This window comes from Phoenix dactylifera, chromosome 17 (assembly GCF_051530095.1).
Source record: "Phoenix dactylifera cultivar Ajwa chromosome 17, Ajwa_hap1_PhDact_Kaust_v1.1, whole genome shotgun sequence".
Classification (NCBI taxonomy): Eukaryota; Viridiplantae; Streptophyta; class Magnoliopsida; order Arecales; family Arecaceae; genus Phoenix; species Phoenix dactylifera.
In genome coordinates this window covers 7,767,695-7,789,031 of record NC_143206.1, presented here as the reverse complement: position 1 = coordinate 7,789,031, position 21,337 = coordinate 7,767,695, and the positions used below count along the sequence as shown (strand labels likewise).

General features: G+C 37.5%; 1 long non-coding RNA gene across 1 annotated transcript; it reads left to right on the top strand.

Moving 5' to 3' along the window:
* The first annotated feature begins 9,343 nt into the window (after positions 1-9,343).
* LOC149751021 (uncharacterized) lies at positions 9,344-11,841 on the top strand. The gene is made up of 2 exons (XR_016398880.1): positions 9,344-9,473; positions 11,549-11,841. It is a non-coding gene; the product is annotated as an uncharacterized LOC149751021 (long non-coding RNA).
* Positions 11,842-21,337: the final 9,496 nt, after the last annotated feature.

The following is a 21,337-nucleotide window of genomic DNA, read 5'->3' as shown; positions in this document are numbered from 1 at the left end:
AATTGTAGAAAACATTTGTGGACTTGAGTAGTGCACCTAAAACTCAGGCGGTACCCTGTTGTGGTGGAGGTATTAGTGCTCCAAGAAAGTCATTCTATTTATGCACACTACACTTTAGTATTCCCCTTGCTTTGATACTTGCCAAGCTTAAGAAAAATATATATCACATGTGTATTAGCTTAGGCTTTATTTCATATTTTTTTTTAGGATCTCATGACATATCATTCATGATGTTTGTGGGTAACATCCCTGAAAACCCTCACGAGACAACACTCGTCCACTAGGGTAACCTAGGGGTTAACGGCTTGTTGCACATGCTAAGTGCAATCGTGATTCCTACGAAATTGAGTACTTATCTTAATTTTATGCAATTAGTTCTAATAAAACATCAAAGGATCAACCAACACTCTTTACTCTCATGTTATTGTTTACTCCAAATTGCTAGAGACTAGCAATAAACTAGTTGGGGGGTGTGATGAGAGCACAAAAGTGTGATCTACATACCACTTAAATTAATCTTATTGTTAACAGATGATGATAATATCATCGAGTTAAATTGTATTTTGTGTTTCGCATAGTCTTATCGTAAATTAGAGATAAAATGCACATTTGGTACAGGTTTGGTTCAGGAAGATGCTTAACCCAAGCTGTGCGCACCCAATCTCGCCATATCCTAGTCGAACCCATCATTTATCAAACTCACAATTATAGGCAGCAGCCAGGCCTGACCATATTAGAGCGACACTTGGCGACCATCCACATGGAATGCACCAGAAACATCTGAAATCCATCCTTCCGCATCAGTCTGCATCCCAAAACACCCAAAGCACCGCATCCTCTTCCTCTTGATTCTCCTGCGGAACCAGCGAGCAGCACCCCACATCATCTTCTTTCCCCGTAATCCCAGCTTCCAAATCAAGCAACGCAACGCCCGTGATCACCTCCCAGCATCACGCGTCCGTGAACCGTGTCCAACCGCGTCCGCGTGCCAACCTCTAGCCCGAAATCCAGCCACGGATTGACGCCCTCCGCCTCTGCAGCACCCGTTTCTTCCTTCTGCAGTGCCCCAGCAACGAATCCATCTTCCGCGATCAACGTTCGAGATCCCTCTCCCTCCGCCTGTGAAGCACCGCAGCAGCCACAATCACCGCCCCGGCTGTCCGCGTCCTCCTCCGTTCCAACGCTCGTGATCACCTCGAATGGGAGGCGGTGAAGATTGTTATAAGAGGGGGGAAGAAGAGAGGCATCGGGGGGCCACCTGCTGGGGTTGAAGGAAAAGAGAAGAAGAAAACAGGGGATGCCCTGTTTCCGAAAATAAAAAGAAAAAAAAAAGATATCGAGAGAGGAGTAACAGGGGAGAGTCTTTGATGTTGATGGCTGGCTAATCCTTTAGGTGAAGGGTGATGGAGGAACCCTTGATGTATTGCTATCTTTGAAGTAAATTCTAAGCCTTTAATTCTTATAGATTTATATTTCCAATATATTATGGATTCTTGCATAATTATTTTGTAGATAGTTCTTTAATGGTTTATGTTGATCGACATGTGGACCGCTTTAGTATTTGATTTATCGTTGATGTAATAGGCACGATAAATGCTTAGAAATAGAGTTCATATGTCCCTAAAATATATCCCATGCTTTGATCTATCCTACATTTATATCTTTAATCAAGAATCGAAGAATTTATTTCTTGAATGCAAAATTATCAAGGGGGATTCCAGATTCCTACTCCATCTTAATCTATCCATACTTTGATTCTCTGTGTACTGATTTGTTTTCTATTTGCAAAACATCATCTTAATCAACAAATTAACTGAATTAATTAATTTAAGATTACGCTAATAATCCATAGATCGTTCCCTGAGGAATCGACCTCGGACTTTCGAGTTATACTACTTGTGCGAATCTCCTGCACTTGGGAGAACATTTTTTTTCGAAAGCATCAACCTTGAGAAAATTCTAGAATGGGGACTCCCAGGTGAGAAGCACTATCTGAGTCGCTGCAGAAGCAGAGGGGAAGCTCCAGGTGTCCTGAGCTATCGCAGTCTCTCCAGCAATAGAGGGGTAGGTGACCTCAACAGCTTGCATTAAGGTCCTCTCCAAAACGAACCTCGCCGATCGCCGGGTGCCTTCGAAGATGTAAGCATTCTTGGCCAACCATATATGGTAGGCAACATAGGCAGCTCTAATGCCCTATGCCCTGGACGCCTTGGTGGTGCTGCTCTGCAAGAACTCTAAGAAAGTCGAAACAAGCATCCTTGATTGGAGCACCGTCGGAAGCGGGTTGGACAGCTCCCAAACCTGAGTTGCCCTCTGGCACCAGATAAAGATGTGGTCAATAGACTCCACCTCACTGCCACAGCACGGGCAGGTCAGGAGGATGCCCATTCCCCATGTACCAACAACCCCTTAGTGGGAAGACAGCCCCAGGCCAACTACTAGATGAAAAGGCTAACCTGAAGGTGAACTCTCAGTCTCTAGATCCGTCCACCCTCCAATCTACGGCCAGCCTCCACCCTGTATAGACTGTAGAGCTTCCACGCCCTTACCCTCGGGTTGTAAGTGGACCTCTTGACCCTCGTATCCGGATAGCCATGCACCGGGATCGCAATGGACCGCACCCTCTCAGCAAGCCTATCCCCAAATAGTTGGGCCACCAGCTCCATATTCCACCTCCGCTCACCAGGATGAAACAAGTCGCAGACTCTCAGTGTCGCCGTAGTCTCCATACTGATTATAGTCGGCCAACGCCTCAGTGGTAAAACCAGGCATCCTACATCACCTAAACCGATTGGCCATCACCCAACAACCACCTGATATTGGAAAAGAGTCAAGAGACCTTCTGGGCATGAGCGCAAACTTCCCTCCAGAAGAAGAACCTCTAATTTTCTCAGTTATTAGCACCTAGGGTCAATTGGCCGTACTTAGCCCGCGTCGCTGAACTCTAGAGACTATCAGGCTCAAGTATAAATTTCGCAGCATGCCTAGCTATCATGGCCTCCCTCCTAACAATTAGACACTGTTGTATACCCAATCCCCATCATGAAGAGGTTGGCAAATAGTCTCCCAGGAAATCAGGTGCACCCCACCACTACCACCACTGTGTGAGCCCCACAAGAAGCTCCTAAACATCCGTCCAAGCTTGATCACAGGTTCTTCGGAAGAATGGTATTAGTCAGGAGGTAAACCGGTATCGAGCTCAAAACCGATCTAACCAAGGTCACCCTGCCCATCATCGATAAGGCTCTGGATTGCCATGCCTCTAGCCGTGCACGCATGCCCTGTTCTGCTGCCGCACACTTGACCCTCCGGAGTCTACTACCAATGATAGGCACACCCAGGTAGCTTCTCGGTCCATTCTGCTCCGAGATCCCCAAACATTCTTTGAGTGCAACCTGTAGCTGAGGGCGAGCCTTGGGACTGAAGAAAATAGCAAACTTGTGGAGATTCACCTTCTGGCCTAACACCTGATAGTAGTAGCCTTCAAAAATCCTTCTGAAGAGACTGGCATTCCGAAGAGAGGCCCGTCCGAGCAACAAACAATCATCTGCAAAAGGCAAGTGCAAAATCGGCCGGGCCTCTTGCGAAGGCACATAGGAGTCAAGCGCCTGGTGCAAGGTCGTGGCCCGAAGTGCACGTGACAATGCGTTATCACACGTGATAAAGAGGTAAGGGGAGAGGGGACAACCTTGGCGCAGACCGACAGTCGATCGGAAAAATTTTGTCGGGGTGCCATTGATCAGGATGGCAAAGAAGGGCGCACATACACGATTGAGGATCAATTTAACCCATGCACTGTGGAAACCATAGCTCTCCAGGGTGACTTGGAGGAAGTTTCAACGCATTCGAACATAAGCTCTCTCCATGTCGAGCTTGATGGCCTTGAGACTTCGGCGGAAAGGCGCTCTCAGCAGATCATGCATAAACTCCTGGGCCAAAAGGATATTGTCTGTGATGCTTCGCCCCTCCACAAATGCCCCCTGCTCAGGGCTAACAATATGGGGAAGGATCAGTTTCATTTTGCAGACCATGATCTTAGCAACTGCCTTGTACAGGGTTGTGCATAGGCTAATCGGTCTGTAGTGACCTGGTTCAGATGCATCCTATATCTTCGATATTAGAGTGCTGAAAGTTCTCTTCCAGGCCTCTGGCATCCTCCCAGAGTTGAAGAATTGCTGGATCGCGACCACCAACTCATAGTCGATGATTACCCAGAATCTCCTGAAGAAGGGGCAAAAACCATTGGGACCTGGCGCTTTATCCTCCGCCATAAACCAAATGGCCTTCCGAATCTCATCCGACATCACCTCAGCTATTAGGGCAACGTTGTTTGCAGCACCAACCTGCGAGTCTGGCAGTGGATACGAGAAGGATCCCTTCCCCCCTCCCAAAGTAGCAGTCCACCTTGCTTGGAAGAAATAAAAGATCTCCTGCCTGATCTCCTCATCCCTATCAATCCGCTGCCCATTGCTGCTCCTTAAGATTCGAATCCGATTCCTATGTCTCTTGATGACCGTGGACTAGTGGAAAAATCTGGTGTTCCTGTCCCCCTTCCTGATTCACTGAACTTCGACATCTGCTGCTATAGGACCTCCTACTGCTGGAGTAGGGAGTGGTGCATGGCAAGTTTCCCTCGAAGCTCGGCTAACTCGTCCTGAGTGAGTCTCCCATTCTGGTACTCCCTTTCCTGGAGCTCCGTGATAGCCACCTTAATGTCATCCAGTCTCCTGAAGATATTGCCGACCTCCACACGATTCCACTTGTAGAATCTGCGCTTAGCTAACTCCAATCTGTGCATCACGCGATACATGGCATCACCATGCATTAGGATCCTCCAAACCTCTCGGACAATATGCCAAGACTAAGGGTAGGCGAGCTTGAACTTCTCAAAATGGAAGGGGCTATGATACTCAGTGCTAACGAGAATTGGACAGTGATTTGAGGCAATCCGCGGCAAGTGGCATACCTGGTAATTAGGAAAACACTGGATCCAGCCGGCAGTGGCAGAGGCTCTGTCAATTCTCTTCCATACCCTGACCGTGCCGAGATGATTATTGCACCAAGTAAATCTCGGGCCAGTGAAACTAAGATCAACCAAATCGTTTGCTCCAATAAAGTCACGAAATTTTCTAATTTTAATCTTATCAGAATAGGGTCTGCCCCCTCTTTTCTCCTGGGGGCCATCAATACAATTAAAGTTACCCGCCACCATTGACGGAATGCCCTGCTCATTCAGGTTGGAGATCTCCTTTCGGAGTACCCGATGCTATCCGTAATCTATACTAGCATACACACCAGAGAAGAGCCAAGGGTTTTCATTAGATTCTGAAATCACAATAGCAACATGCTAAGTACAATTGTGGAAAACATCCACATTCGCCTCTCCCACCCTCCAGGTTACAACAATGCCTCCGGCCAGCCCCCGAGACTCAATGGCATAAAAAGCCCCATGAAACCGGAAATCGACGATGAACACGAGCAAGACTCCCACTAGATAGCCGCATCTCCAGCAACACACAAATTCAGCATATGTTGTTGCACCAGTATTCTAAAAGTGGATAGGAAGGAGGGTTTGCCGGCTCCCCTACAATTCTACAACAGAATTTTCATGGCGGGGACTAAGCAGAGGATGGTTGGGCTTCCTCCCCCGAGCTCCCTCCAACATCCGAGTTGGCTAGATCACCTTCCAAAGCCAAGCCTTTTCAAGAGTGACCTTGTGATGCATACAGTAAAACTTCTGATGAAGAAAGTTATTCTTTGAGAGCTGAGTCAGAAATGAAATTTATGAACTCTTTGCAACGTCATGACCTAAAGGTCCAGCTAGTCATGCTCTCATCCTTCAGAAAATTTTGTCGTTTGTCAATCTTTATGAGATGAAAGATTGTATCTCTTGTAAAAATTATTGCATGCTTGAACTGTTTATCTTCACTATTTATAGTGGATACATTTTTGCAAAAGTTTGTAACTTTTAGAGTAAAAGCAAGCTTTGATACCTTTTAGATCCTAAAATTGATGTCTATATTACATAACTGTAGCCTCATGCTTCTTATAGGCTTTTCAGTTTTTCGAGACTTACAAGACTTGCCAATCAGATGTGCTTAAATATTAAAACTCATGCTCTTTATGATTTTAATAGATGGTTCGGAAGAAACATATAAATTATAAATTTTTTTATCAGAAGTCATTACCTAAATTCATGCATTTTAGTGTTGTCCCATCTTAAGGCATACTTCACCTCTCACATACTATATGCACTAAATTTTTACTTCACTGTTTCAAACTGATTCCTCTAGATCTTCCTTTCCTTTGAGCTTCAGGATTCATATTTAGTGTTCTTTTATCGATGTGCATTTTTGCATGCCTCGACATGGCTGTTTGAGAAGTTTTTCTTATTTGCCTGGAAAAACCCTTATGAATAGCAGATATCCTTTTAGAATTTATCGTTGCTGTTCAAAATTTGAAGCATGATAATGATTTTGTTTACCTATTGAATCACAAAACTATACAAATTCTTTTGTTGCTGAACTGCACTAGTTTCCTTAAGTATTTCTTGCATTTAAACTTTGCACTTATTCTTCTCATCCATTTCATTCTATCTGCAAGTCAGACCTCTGACAACTGATTCTATTAAAAGAATAAGGCAAGGCATTCTATTATCAAACATCCAATTCTTGTAAGTTTACCGAACTATCTTTTTAATAAAATACCCTTGATTATTGAATGTTTGCTAGTCTAACTCCTATCTAAAGAGTGTGATACAACATGCAGAAATTATTTGCTTTAAAAGATATTCCACAGAGTTGTCCAGTGATAGCTCAACAGTTATTTCTAACAACTTCAAATTTAATTAGATAGGGTGCTTCTACTAACTCACTCAACAGAATTTAGTAGTGTAGGATAAATTTCAATTTCATCTGGTTGCCAATCCCCATGTCCTTGTAGATTTGTTTACACCCAATGCAAACTAATTATAGACCAACTGATAATAAGAATAATGATGCATCAACCAAGGAATTTTGAGTTATTCATGTATTGACACTTGAAGGGATAATGTAAGACAGTCTAGGATTGGGGCTATAGGGTCTAGAGAAGCAACGTTGAAACCTGTAGGCTGCTGGAATTAGTCTATGACCTGAGTTTTCAATAGAACTGAACTAAAAAAGTAATGTTTTTGAAGAAAATAAGTATTGGTTATTATCAAGGTTTTAAATACCGATATCAAATCTATAATGGTTGTCCCAAAATAGTACAATACCAATGCAGTATTGATATGGCTGGTATGTACCGAGACCCTCGTAATCAATAAAAAAGAAAAGCAACTAGCAAACATTAGAAAGGTATCCAACTGGTTTTGGCAACCTGAGGTTGGTACTAGTGTTGGTTTTGCATCAGAATGGGATGGTAGCACCAGTACTGGTGGTACCATCCCATTCCAACAGTATTTGATTCCTTGACTATTATATAACAAGTCTAGGAATTAATTTGGATTTTAAGGGCTTAAACAATCAAATAACTGGAATCAAATGCTTGCTAGAATTTTTTTGGGAAAATATCTGATTATACATGACAGGAAGGAACTGGACGAGATAAAGTTATGTTTTGGATCAAAGAGGTTAGAAGAAAGCCAAGTGATGACTGTAATAAAAGAATGAAAGAAATAAATGGTAGAAGGAAAGAGGGAGGATAGTACTGGACCCAATCCGGAATCTTAGAATCACACCTAGGTTGCAAGCCTTCTTGCTTATTCTATGGCATCATACTACAATAAGCAAGGTCAGAGGAACCAGTAACAAACCCCGTACTAGTTTTCCGGCATGTACCGACACAGCGGAATAGACGGAAGAGAGGGAGAATGAGAGAGGAAGAGAGAGAGAGAGAGAGAGAACGGGAGAGGGAGGACGAGGACACTGGCGGAGGGCCCGTGGAGCCCGACAAAGGCCGCGAGGGGGCCGACGCCGAGGAAGAAGGGCCGCTTAAGCGGCCGACCCCTGTTTCGAACCATGGGCTCTCCGCCGGCATCCTCTCCCTCTCTCTCTCTCTCTCCCTCTCTTCTCCGCTTGCTCTCTCTTTCCTTCTCTTTCTCCGGGTCCGGAAACGCGTTCCATTTTTTGAGCCGGAACCGTACCGGTGAGCCACCGGTATGATTTGAAACGGTTTGAAACAGGCGGAACCAGCCGGTTCGGATTGGTTCCGCCGACCTTGACAATAATAAAAAGAACTTTGAACTTTCATTCATCATTTTTTTGCATAAAAAAGATATGATTACCTCTATCAACTCTCATATCTAAAGGAATAGATAAGCCTAACAAGACTTTTAGGCTCTCTAAAATACCCTTATAGCATGTGATTACTGTTCATAGTTACTATAGCATGAACAGTAGTGGTACAGTAACTTGATTCATAAAGCTATCAATAAACTATAGATCATTTAATCTCTTTTTTGATTTTAAAAGATCCACTGAAAACTAGAAGTAACCAAAAATAAAAGGAAATACAAAAAAATTGATAACTAAATTAAATATGATAAAAATATTTAAGTTGCAGCCGCTATGATGCATCGTGGAACGATCTTGGATCTCCATCATTTGATTTTGCTGTGTAGGAACTTGCCCTGGTTTCTTTTAAGTCAGTTCTGAAGCTGCATTGATTGATTTCTCATAGCAATGATAACTTTTGATGGATGCCCCCCATAGGATGTCTAAAAAAATTCCTAATGCTTGGACTCCAGGCATCTTCTCATCCTCTCTAAAACATAATAAAATGAGTGTATGCCTCTCTGCTGAAACAAACCACAAGTGCCAGATTAACGAAAGCTGAAAGAATGTTGGAAGATTTTGCATTTGTGAACAACTTCATAGTCCTCTTTGATAGCTGTTGCTAGTCCTTTTGGATTATTCAGACTTAATATAAGCTGCCTTGCGATCTTCATAATTTGTTAGCTCTCCTATTGACTGATAAGTTCCTCTTTCTATGTGTGTGGAAACATTTCGGCCATGATCGAGTAATCATTGACCATGATTTCAGAATCTTTCAAAGACTGTTGTGTTGATTGCAAATTTGCAATGAACTTCTTCAGATGGTAGAATCACCTCCTTCTTTGGCTCTTTCTATTATTGGTACAAAAAAAAATCGTTTACTTTTAAAGATGTTTCTTTTTATTTATTTCTTCAGATGTGGTAAATTTTGGCTCTTTTTTCACTTGGATCATAATACTTACTTTGTTGTCCTCAATCTGACTTTCAAGCTGAAATAATTTATCTGATGTTGAAATTGATCCTGGCTTCTCCTCCATGATGTCTTTGTGCGCTTTGCCAAGCTCTCTAGTTGTTGATAATATGATACTCTGCCTTTTGTGTGCAGGGCTGTTGGTGTTATGACACTTCACCTTTGATGTACACCTAAAAAAGCTCCCAATTTGGAATTTCTGTAATTCAGTCAACTTACAATTCTTCCTTGAATCATGATATTTCGAGGTTAGTAGAGAGTTCAACATTGTTTTTACTTTATTGTGCATGCTGATCAATAACTCATCACGTTGTCAGTGTTAAAAGACCCCTATCATGATGATACCAGGACTGTCCTTGACGAGTGTACATGGTGTGTAATCTATGTTATAAAACCAAACTGATGTAGGGCAGTGTAGTATAGGGATCTATAAGGTGTAGAGAAGCAGGACTGAAACTTTTAGGTTGCTGAAATTTCAGGCTATAACCTGAGTTTTTAATAAAACTGAAGTAAAAAATTAATGAATTTTGAAGAAATAGGTATTGGATGGCTATTATCTAACCTAGGGTTTATGAAGTGTTTATACCAGGAATCAAGAGCTTGCTGGAGTGTTTCTGGAGAAAAAGCTGATTATACATGACATGAAAGATTTAGGGAAGATAAAAGTAGATTTTTTTATCAAAGAATATTAAAAGAAAAGGCAAGTAATGACTAGAATAAAAGGATGAAAGAAAAAAATGGTAAAAGGAAGAGTGACGATAATACGGGACTCACTTTGGAACCTAGGAATCACACTTAGGGCTACAAGCCTCATGCTTATTCTACGTCATCACACCATAGGAAAAAAGAAAACTCTGATCTTTCATTCATCCCTTCTTTTTGCCTAAAAAATCTGATTACCTCTTTTAACTTCCATGTTTAAAGGAATTGATAACCCTAACTAGACTTTTAGGCTCTGTAACATACCCTTATAACTTCTGGTCACTGTTCATGTTTATTGTGCCGTGAATAGTGCATGAACAGTATTGCTATAGTAATTTGGTTCATGAAGCTATCAAATAAAACCAGAGATTACTTAATCTCAGCCCTTGATTTAAAATTTTCTTCTAAAAACTAAAACTAACCAGAAAGAAAATACAAAAAATTGACAACTTTATTAAATCTTATAAAAATTCCTAAGTTGCAGTCTTATGAAGAATCATGGCATGATCTTGTGTCTCCATCAAGTGATCACGATTGGCTGCTTCTGAAACAGGCCATATTTGGGTAGTTTGTTGTTTGAATTAACTATCTACGAAATCAATTTGGATAAAGAAAAGTTACAAATGTAAGGAACCATTAACAACCACTAAGAAGTTACCAAGTAGATGTAGTGATTCATAACCCACCGAATAACCGATGTGGGACTAACCACACGCCCGCACGGTCCTCATATACTCCTCCTGTTTCAGCCATGATATTCTCGTCAGGTTAAGGGTTCAAATCCATACAAATCTAATAACAAGCACTACGATCGGCTCGTGGTCAGCCCCAATAGATCCATGTTATAGTATCCCCTCGTCCATATAAGTTGGGTCGGATTTTTTCTGATATCATTTATAACAACTCAGGATCTTACCCAAAATAGCTAACTAGAAGGTATTATATGCGTTCCTTAATCCTATATAAGTACCCAAGATCTATCCAGCAAATAACCGATATAGGAATAAACACACGTCCGTATAGGTCCTCACATGCGTTGTATTAGTTTAGACTTGTGATTGGACAATAGCTTGGTACTTATGATCATATGATGGAACAGTTTGAAGCCCAGGTGTCTGCATCTTCAATTGGTCATGCTTTAAGCACTGGCTAGTTGGGCCGATGCTGAGCATGATTCAATGCAGTCCATCTAGCAACGGGGTCAAAATCTCAACCTCATGCCCTGGTCCTCTGCTGTTTTTTTGGTTTTCTTCCCCTTTTCGTTTTTTATGTTATGTTTTTGCTGTGGGAGACGGTTTGAAGTTGGTGAACTAGAACTTTGAAATATCAATTGCCTAGGACTGGAATGCATGAAGCAAAAGCAAGCTATCAAATTTGAAGTGAGTTTAGTCAAGTTTGGATCCACTCCATGATGCATAAATCATTGTTGGTGGACTTCCATTCCTTCTTTCTTATTTTTCGGAGAAGATATGGTTTGCTTCCTTTTATCATAACATTAAAAAAATGAAACTTATTGATTTTTATGCAAGAAGTAGCATATTTTTATCCCCATTGTATAAGGTATGCTTTGTGTTTGTCTGATTAATATCTGATATCTTTTGGTTTTTGTTTGTTTCAACAGAGAAAATATAACAAATTGTCTTGAAAAGAAAAGTCTTGGGGAAAAGTCATGAGAGAGTGGGAATTCCCTCAATGATGAAGTTCGACATTATGATGCAAAGTTCTGAGTAAACTTAATGCTCCATGGCCACCCACCTTCTGGAAGTTTTTTTTTTTTTTCCTTCTGGTGCCTCTCCAAGAGAGAGAAAAGAGGCAAGTGTAAGAACTAAAATCCAGAATTTGCTCATCATGTAAAACAACTTTACTAAGAAAACAATCTTGAATAATGGAATCACATCAATCCATCCTTGTTTTTACATATAATTAAGTGAAAGATATAATGTTAGTATCAACCAAATACAGTTAAATGAAAAGAGAAAAGATCTATCAATTTATTACAAAGTAAGTCTGATTAAATTTTCCCACCAAATTGTGCAGCCAAAACAACCACCCAACTTTTAGAAGAAAGGTAGCAATCTCCTGACTTCAGCGAAGCTTCCAAGAAGACTTTGACTAACCCCAGTCCCTGTCATTTCTGCTGGTTTAAGAAAGGCCGGAAATGTCAAATGTGGCATCCCATTGTTTGACTGGAGTACTTTTTTGACTTAAATGTTGGAAGAAAATGAAAGCATGGACCAAGCTTTAGTCTTTATCACCTTCTGTAGGCCTTCAAACTGACCCTTGTACGAAGGATCCACATGATGATAAGGATCCACATGATGATAAGGCTGTGACCCATTGTACCCTCGGCTCTAATGCCACTTGTCACGAATTCAGAGTCTAAAAATTTTAAGCTATTAGATGGAAAGCTAGGATGGCAAGTAATGAAAAGCATGTACTGAGTTGAGTATCAAACTATAGCTGGACCATAGAGGATGCAGGATGCTTCGTTAATGTCCATTGATTTAGACTCTTTTCCCCTTCTCTTATACAACAAAAAAAAGATCGAGAGTGGCCTGAACCAAACCAAGAACAAAAACAGAAGCCTTTTGACTCTCTCACATATGGCTCGGCCTCGAGCCCTGGGCGGATGAGACAAGAAGCAAATAGGAAATTAAGAAGACAGTAGAGATAATTTTGTTAAGTTGCTAAGATGGACTAGGTATGTAACCCTATGTTTATTATTATGTCTAGGTATCTAACCCTATGTTTATTATTATTAGTCTGACTAGTTAGAAAATTGGGTATCTTATGCACCTAAAGAATATATGCACAGGATAAAAGCCCATGCTTGATATTCATATGAGAGGTAGATTGAATGGTCTAGGAGAAGAAACATTGAAATCCAAAACCCTTTCGAGTGCGCAATAAAATAATCGGGATTACTTGTTCGACCTAAAGGCGATTTATCTTGTCCTCCTCTTTTAAGAATTCTTTTGCTTTTCTTTTTTGAGATAAATTCTTTTACTTTTCAAAGCTTATCTAGGTAGAAAAGTTTCTTGCTCCCCGTTGCTAACATTTTCCGGGCACCATTCATATAAGGCTCGTTTGGTTCGCAGGAAAAGAAGAAGGAAAAATGTGGTCAATGGAAAAGTAATGAGATGCCTCTTGTTTGATTGGAGTTTTCAAAGGAGAGAGACGGAAAAGTTATATTCCCATGGGAATATGATTCCCACATTTCATGGAAAAGTCTTTCCCATGCGAAATATGAGAAAGTTACTTTTCCATAAGCCGGAAATCATCCTATTTTTATTTTTTTTCAAAAAGACCCTTCAGCATTAAAGTGGCATTAAAGACTTAATTTTTATTAAGGGTATAATAGAAATTACACATAACTTTCTCAGGAAAGTGGATGGTCAACCAAACATAAGCACTCTGAAAATCTGTTACTTTTTCATGGTCAACCAAACATGCCAAAAGAACTTTTCCAGGCATTTTCTTCCTATGAATCTGCTTCCCAGGAATCATATTTCTAGGAAGGAAAATGCTTCCCGCGAACCAAACAAGCCCATAAGAAATATTTATCGCACAAGCTATTTTGAAAATAGGCCCTTGATGTTATTTATGCACATCTTATTGATAGAAAAGATGGTTCAATCTTGACTGCATTTGCTGAATTAAAACAATGGCTGAATAGTCAATGGGTTATCGATTTGACAATTTGCTCGTTTTTGTGTTGCCTACAGATTATTGCTTCAAATGCTCATGAATTTAGATAGGTGTTTGAGTTCTGCACTCTGGACTGTTATTTTATTTTGAGTTTTTGTTGCCCATTTTAATTCTTGAGACTTTGTTTTCATGACCATTTTGTTTAGTCTCTATTTGGCTGCAATCCACGCCTGATTGTTAATTAACAAAAAAATGTAATTATGTGCAAAGGACTAAAAATAAAGTGGCCAGCTATCTGTAGAGCTAATCATCAAATGGAAGTCAAATTAAAGTAGAGCTGTTAACTTTTCTATATTAATTATATCACTGCTAAAATAAAAAATATTATTTTTAACTAATATATAGATTTGCATCTTAGAAAGATTATCTTGATTGAACAGTTAAAAGACCAAGTAAATGTTATTATTCTGTTGTATGATGGACATTGTAACAGTATATGATATTTAAACAACAGATGCAATTAAATTCCCACCTTGTACAATAGATAGCACACCTAGGAGACAACTAACTTCTTAAATAAACTGTTATTGCAAGATGATGGCTTTTATTTTAGTTTTAGAGCAATGCTGAGTCCAACAAAGTGTTGATGATGAGTCAAAGCAGGAAAGGTATGGATGTAGTCTTGATTGGTAGGCCTAACAACCCTAGTTTAGTCGGCAATTGACCTTGAGAAAGATTGTCCCAACTATCTAGAACTTGTGGGCTAATTAGTGGGGACAAAAACATCCATAATTGGCAGCTTAGAGTCATCTGTCTCATTAAGCTCGTATAAGATAAGAACCAAAAGAATGGCTAAAAAAATTCTGAGGCAAAACAAGAAATTTTGAGGTCGGTCTATTGGATTAACTATCATTTTATATTTTAGTGAGTGAAAATTAAATCCTAGACCCTTGATTTTGATGGCTATTTTATATTTGATTTTTGACCCATGCATAAGTATGTAAGGAACAAGTACAATTATGTAAAGAAAAAGATATAATTATGTAAAAATTCCCTAACACATACTATTTCATTTCCTATGAAATACAATAAAGGTTAAATAATAAACAAGAGATAAATATTAAAAACAACTGACATTATAACAAATTACAATGTCTAGATTCTCCCTGAAGATGCATCAAGTTCAAAAAGGGACACAATTATGGACCACCATTCATCAATTAGTTAATCAAAGATATCCCTTTAATTAATGAAGCTTAAGATTGTATAAGCAATGGTTGTGTGATATCACGATGATGTAAGTGACCATTCTAATGGTGTTGGAATTTTTCCAAGCCATTATAGCAGTTGAATGTTCCAAGCTTTTGAAAGCATCTAGAGCGAGAAATCAAATGCGTCTCTAATGAAGGCCTCAAATTACTAAAGAATAAGCATAGTCTATTTTTATTTTTATTTTATTTTATTTTATTTTATTTTTTGTGTGTAACACTTTGCAAAAAAATATCGCACAAAGTATCTTAGATAGATGTAAACAGGTATATCACATGAGGCCTCTCTTTAAACTATTTTTCTTGATAAAATGAAACTCTTTTCTCTTTTTTGATGATTAAATAGGTGAAGAACTCGAGCAAAATAAGGAATTATCAAGAAAATTGCAGCAAGCTTTCAAGAATGCTTTCTTCATCAATTTTTCACAACCCTCAAAGTTCTTGTGAGTGACACCTATAAATAAAAACAATGAGAATTATTTGATTAATTCAAATTAAAATCCTCTCCATGTTGAAAGAATATTTGCAATTCAGTTATTTGTCCAATATTATCTATGTAGGTCCCATCTAACTATGATCGGGCGAACAAATAGGACAAGCTATGCATGGCAAGTGCCTTAATTGTATGTTCAATCATCTATTAAGAATAGATGGGACCGAGTTGTATAGATGGTGATGGGCTAATGACTAGATAATTCAATTATCTTAATTTTGCATAAAAAATATTAATTATTAATTTTGTAAGAAAAGATTTGTTTTTTTTTAAATTAGGGTTTCTTAGGCATTTTCATCCCATATTTAAATACAAGATAAATAGTATATATTTACTATATACCGAATAAATATTTACTGATACATATATATTGAATATCTAATTCATATTGGTTGGATTACTACTTGTCTCACACTTAAATATATGACCAAAGATTGCCAAGGAATGATGCATAAATATATATTTTTCTGCTACAAAAATCTAAGTTTTCTTCTACTTAATGAACATTTTATCGAAAATCCACTTCAATTATTTAAAAAACTTGAGATGAGTTGATATTTAAAAAACTCATGGAAGTCAACCTTGGAAAGAATATTTCTAAGTAAAAAATGTTATAAGCTAGTTAGTGGTCATTAAGAAAGTTGATATTATAAAAAAAAAATTGACAAAATCTCTTGAAATATTACAATATTATCTTTTAGGTTAAAAAAACTGAAAGTCTATATATGTCTAAAAATATTAATGAAATAATAGTTGATTCTTTTTATAATAAAAAAAGTCCAAAATCTTTGAAAGTTATTGCTTGCTAGATTGATAAAATCTTTTTATGATTATATTGAATATCAAAGTTCAAATCATGCATTCACATAAGCTCAGCATCTCAGGAGTATTTGAAGGAATGGAAACTCTAAAAGGGAAACATCAAATACTCATATTTATGTCACATGATAAAAGCATTAGAAGAAAAGGGGTGAGGGGTGGGTGGTGGCGTCTCCTTTCTTCCTTCCCCTCTTATTTCCTCATGTGAAAGTTTAGCATTTATGCAAACTTCTTTATTCTAGATTCAAGTAATCCTTCATCGCAGCTATCCAACCAACTATGCTACTCTCACACTGCATCGCATATACTTGATGTTAGTAGTTGCAACAGGCATTGCTTTGGCATTAGGCAATGCCTTAACAATCACAACCCTTATTTTCTTATAGGAAGTTATAGTTTTGATGAATGTAGAATGATGCACCTATAAGTATTGTGGGCTTGGATGATTTATCTTGGATGGATCTTTCTTGCCCTTTTTTTTTTTTAATAACGAGAGAGTCATCATTATCTAATGTACTTATCATATATACTAAAATAGATGCACTACTTGCATTGATCTCTTTTCTTACCTTGTTGACACTAATTATTAATAACATGATTTATTCCTTCTCGCATTCCACATTATCATTTATAAGATAAAAATTATGTATTATATTGATGAAAATTATATATTAATTAATTATAGCTAATAGAAAAATGGTTATAATCACTTGCTATGGAGATACTGATATTAATGATGAGATTTAGATCCTTCTCACATTTCACATTATCATTAATAAGGTGAAAGCCATATATTAATTAAATCAATGAGACAAAGAAAGTTGATACTAAAGATGTAAACAAATAATTGCAGGCTATAGAATAATAGTTCTTAGTTATTCTATAAATATTATAACAATTACAAAAGAATTTATATAACAATTGAAGTAGATATATCTAACATTCATAATTTATTTAATATAATAAAAACATTATATATAAAAAAATATATAATAGATATATTTTTTATTTGTTACAAGACTATATTTAATATCATATATAACAAATATAGTATATAATTTAATTTTAACTCAAAATAAAACCAATTGCCACATCTATAGTCTTGAAATTTAGTATAATCTATACTCCACCCTTCACACATATAATTTACTTTATGGCTTCAAGTAACAACCATTACAATGTCGTAGTGGCACTATAATAGTTTTGACAAACCTATGCAATATTTTAAATCTAATTTATTACACTTCTATATTATATTTACAATACAATTTGAAAATAGATAAAAAAAATTATATCCATGGATAGTGCAAGTTATATGCTAGTATACATATGAAAATGGAAGCTTTGCTTGTGCTGAGCTCTTCACTCACCACATAGACACTAATACTAATGACGAAATTTAAATCCTTCTTGTGCTCCATATTATCATTAATAAGGTGAAAGCCATATGTTAATCAAATCAATGTATTAATTAAAATATATATTAATTAATTGTAGCCTATAAAATAATGGTTTTTAATCCCTCCTCATGAGGATACTAATATTACTAATGAAATTTACATACTTCTCAAATTCTACATTATCATTGCTAAGGTAAAAACTGTATATTAATTAAATCAATGGGACCAGAGACTGATATTGAAAATGTAAATGATTAATTGTAGGATTAGAAAATGTTTTTTTAATTTGTTATATAAATATCTTAATAATTATAATAGAATTTATATAACAACTAAAATAATATATTTAATATTCATAACTTATTTAATATAATATAATAATTATATAAGATAAAAAATATATATTCTTAATTTGTTATAATATATATATATATATATATATATATATATATATATATATATATATATATATCATATATAATTTACATGTTCATTATTTAGTTTAACTCAAACTTAAGCCAATCAACATATGTATAAGCTTAAAATTTAGTATAATCTATATTCCAGCATGCACATATCTAATTTATTTCATTGGTTGAAGTAATAGTCATTACCATATCGTAATGGTACCAGAATGGTCTCGACCAACCTACATAATATTTTAAATATAATTTATTAGACCGCTACAATATATTTTAAGAATAATCCAAAAATAGATAAAACATAATATTTGCATATTTAATGGGTTATATACTAGTGTACAACTATGGTGAGATCCAGATTTTTGTCCATGGAGGAGTCATAATTTTCCATCAATAATAGGACTTTATTTCAATTATATGTTCACATTTGGTTATTTCAATTTTTTGATCTCCTAAAAATTCAAGCATGTAACTTCTTTCCTTCTCGTAATCTAAGAACCAAAACAAACTCCCACATTTGGATTTTTTTTCACAATAAAAAAAAATCAATAGTAACTTATGAGATTTTGATAATAATATTATAATAAAATTTAATATCATTGATATTAAAATCACTCATTATAATATCTATTTGATGATAAATTAAAGACAACTAAAATATATAAATTTTATTTTTTTATAAAAAATATAGTATGAATTATATTTAATGATTTCTATCTAAAATTTAGATGATCTATCACTACTTTTAATTAATAATTATTTTTAAGAAATTAAATGTAGAGAGCTTCTTTTTTTTTTTTTTGCTAAAGCGGGTATTTCATCCAACATGGGTATGAATATACCTAATGGAATCAGAAAACAAAAGGTCCTGAAAATCTCCGGGCTTCCCTTCCTCTTCAGTTCATAAAGTGCCTCTAGAGTGGCTCGCTATATAAATGCCGTCACTCTGTCGGTCTCGTTAGCTTCACGATATATGTACGTAGTGTGAAATGTAATATTTTTATTTATTATTATTCAAATATTGTGGAGTAAGGGGTGAACTTCTGGTTGGATTTTTTTTTTGATCCAATTGATAATCATGATCGAGTCATGCTTTGTAATGATTGAGCCTTGTTGTTCTATTTAAAGTAAAGATAATTTAGAATGGAGATCAAGGCAGCATGCCGAACTGGCCCCTAAAAGTCTAAAGAGAAAAACAGGACAAGAGTCGCTGTCCAAATAAAAATCTGGGCCAGAGCCGTTCCTTCCTAGAAACACGCGTCGCTTTGTACGTAAAGAAGGAAAACTCTTTCAACTCAAAAAGAGTTCGCAGCATTCCACGCCTCCGCCTTCGCGGTCCCCCCGCCACCCCTTGACCCCTGAACCACCCCTGCTCCTCTCCATCACACGTGACCTCGCCCCAAATCCCCAATACCCTTCATACTTCCCCCTGACGACTCCCGCTTTCAAACAAAAAGAACTCGGCAAACCTAAGTAGGTGAAACCTCACATCACTTTTCAAAATTCTTTCAATTCCTGTGACCTGGCAAGCCATTTGATAAAATAAAAAAACGTTGTCCTATGTTCCATAGTGTATGGATATTTGTGCCATCTATTAAAAATCATATAACTGTTTCTCCTAAAATATGCTAATAAATGTAAACTATTATACATCATTACACTCAACCATCGCTTTTTAACTCCTATTGCTCTGCTTGCTTGGCCTCTTCATTTCTTTGTAAGCTCATGACATAGATCTCTTAAGCAGGACCTTCGTCCTTCCCTCTATTGCCCATTCTCCAATGATATTTTCCTTGATCCATGGGCAGCTTTTCATTCTCTGTGTTTAGCTCTGTGAACCAGTGGACTGAGCCTGGTCCACTCGACTAGCCTAGCCATATTGGGCCAACTTCACGTGCTATGTACAAAGGGAGGATCCAGAGAAAGACTCCAATTGAGAGCCTTCTTCCTCTCCGATCGCGATGGTGATCGCAATTTCATCGTCACCCAAAGACCGGCCGAATAAGGCCGGAATTGTCTATTTAAAGATCCTCTTCCTTCTCCTTCGAGTTCACCCAAGCTACCGATCTCAAGCTTCTCCTCCGATCTTCTTCCTCAATTTGTCGCTTGAAGGAGCCGCCAGACCACCTCACTGGATCGAAGAAGGTCTTCTTCTTCTTCTTTCTTTCTCTCTCCTATTATTTAAATGAGATTTGGGTTGGCGAATCGCTGGTAAACCATTCGAAACAAGGTGCCCTGTTACGACCCCTTTTTTTTCCAGGTTTCGTCATCATCGGCCACCGTTGCCGGCGATGACTACGGCTGAGAGCCGTCGTGGCCACCTTCGCCTGGGGCAAAGCCACCATGGGTTGTCACCCCTTCTGATTGAAGAAAAAAAGGGGGAGACGGGCTCTCCCCTATTTTGGGGAAGAAGAAGAGTCTCTCTCTTCTTTCTTTCTCCCATCTCTATTTCTCTTTTCTCTCTCTTTCTTTGTTTACTTTCTCTCTCAATGTGGACTTTCTCTCTTCTTTTTTCTCCTCTCTCCTCTCTCCTCTCTCTATCTGAACTTTCTCTTTCTAGAGTTGATTGGCCCCATATGTACGACTCTCAGTGATTTCTGGATTGACCCAGATGAAGGGGCCTGATCTAGAGTCGTTGAACAACGTGCCGAGCCCATCATAGTCCTTGCCAAATATTATTAAATTTGATCACTTTCGATATCTATCGAACCATCTGTACCTACTTCGAACATGATCAGATGAGTTTTGTCTTGATTAGACCAACCGAGGTATCGGACACTTCTGCTTGGTCAGCCCTATGAGGGTATTGGAATTAAAGTTTCCATTTGTTTTAGAATGATTGTGATAAATTCTGATAATGTTTAAATACTATGATTTTAGAAGGATTTTTGAAACTGATTGGATTAATACTTTGGATTCGTTCGCAAGATAAATAATGTAACTCTTTTTCTAAATCTATCAACAAATTATAGATATTTTCTTAATCAAATTATTCATGATTTATAAAGTTGATGCATAGTATTTTATTATTATATATGCATCTTTCTAGAATCTTGTATAATTCTTAATTGAATGTATTGATTTTGATATAGATTAAGTTTGATTGATGTCGATGTCGTATAAATTTATGTATCTTACGATTTGGAACACTGAATACGAGAAAACGAGTTTTTGCTTCGAAATAGATTTGGACTCGCAACAATACTATGTATCGATACCCTGCCAGTGGGGTTCATTCACTGGTATATCGATACTTTGCCAATAGAGTTTATTCGCTAGTATATCGACACTCTACCAGTAGGGGTTATTCGCTAGTATATCGACACTCTGCCAATGGGGTATAAGTTGGCATAACGACAC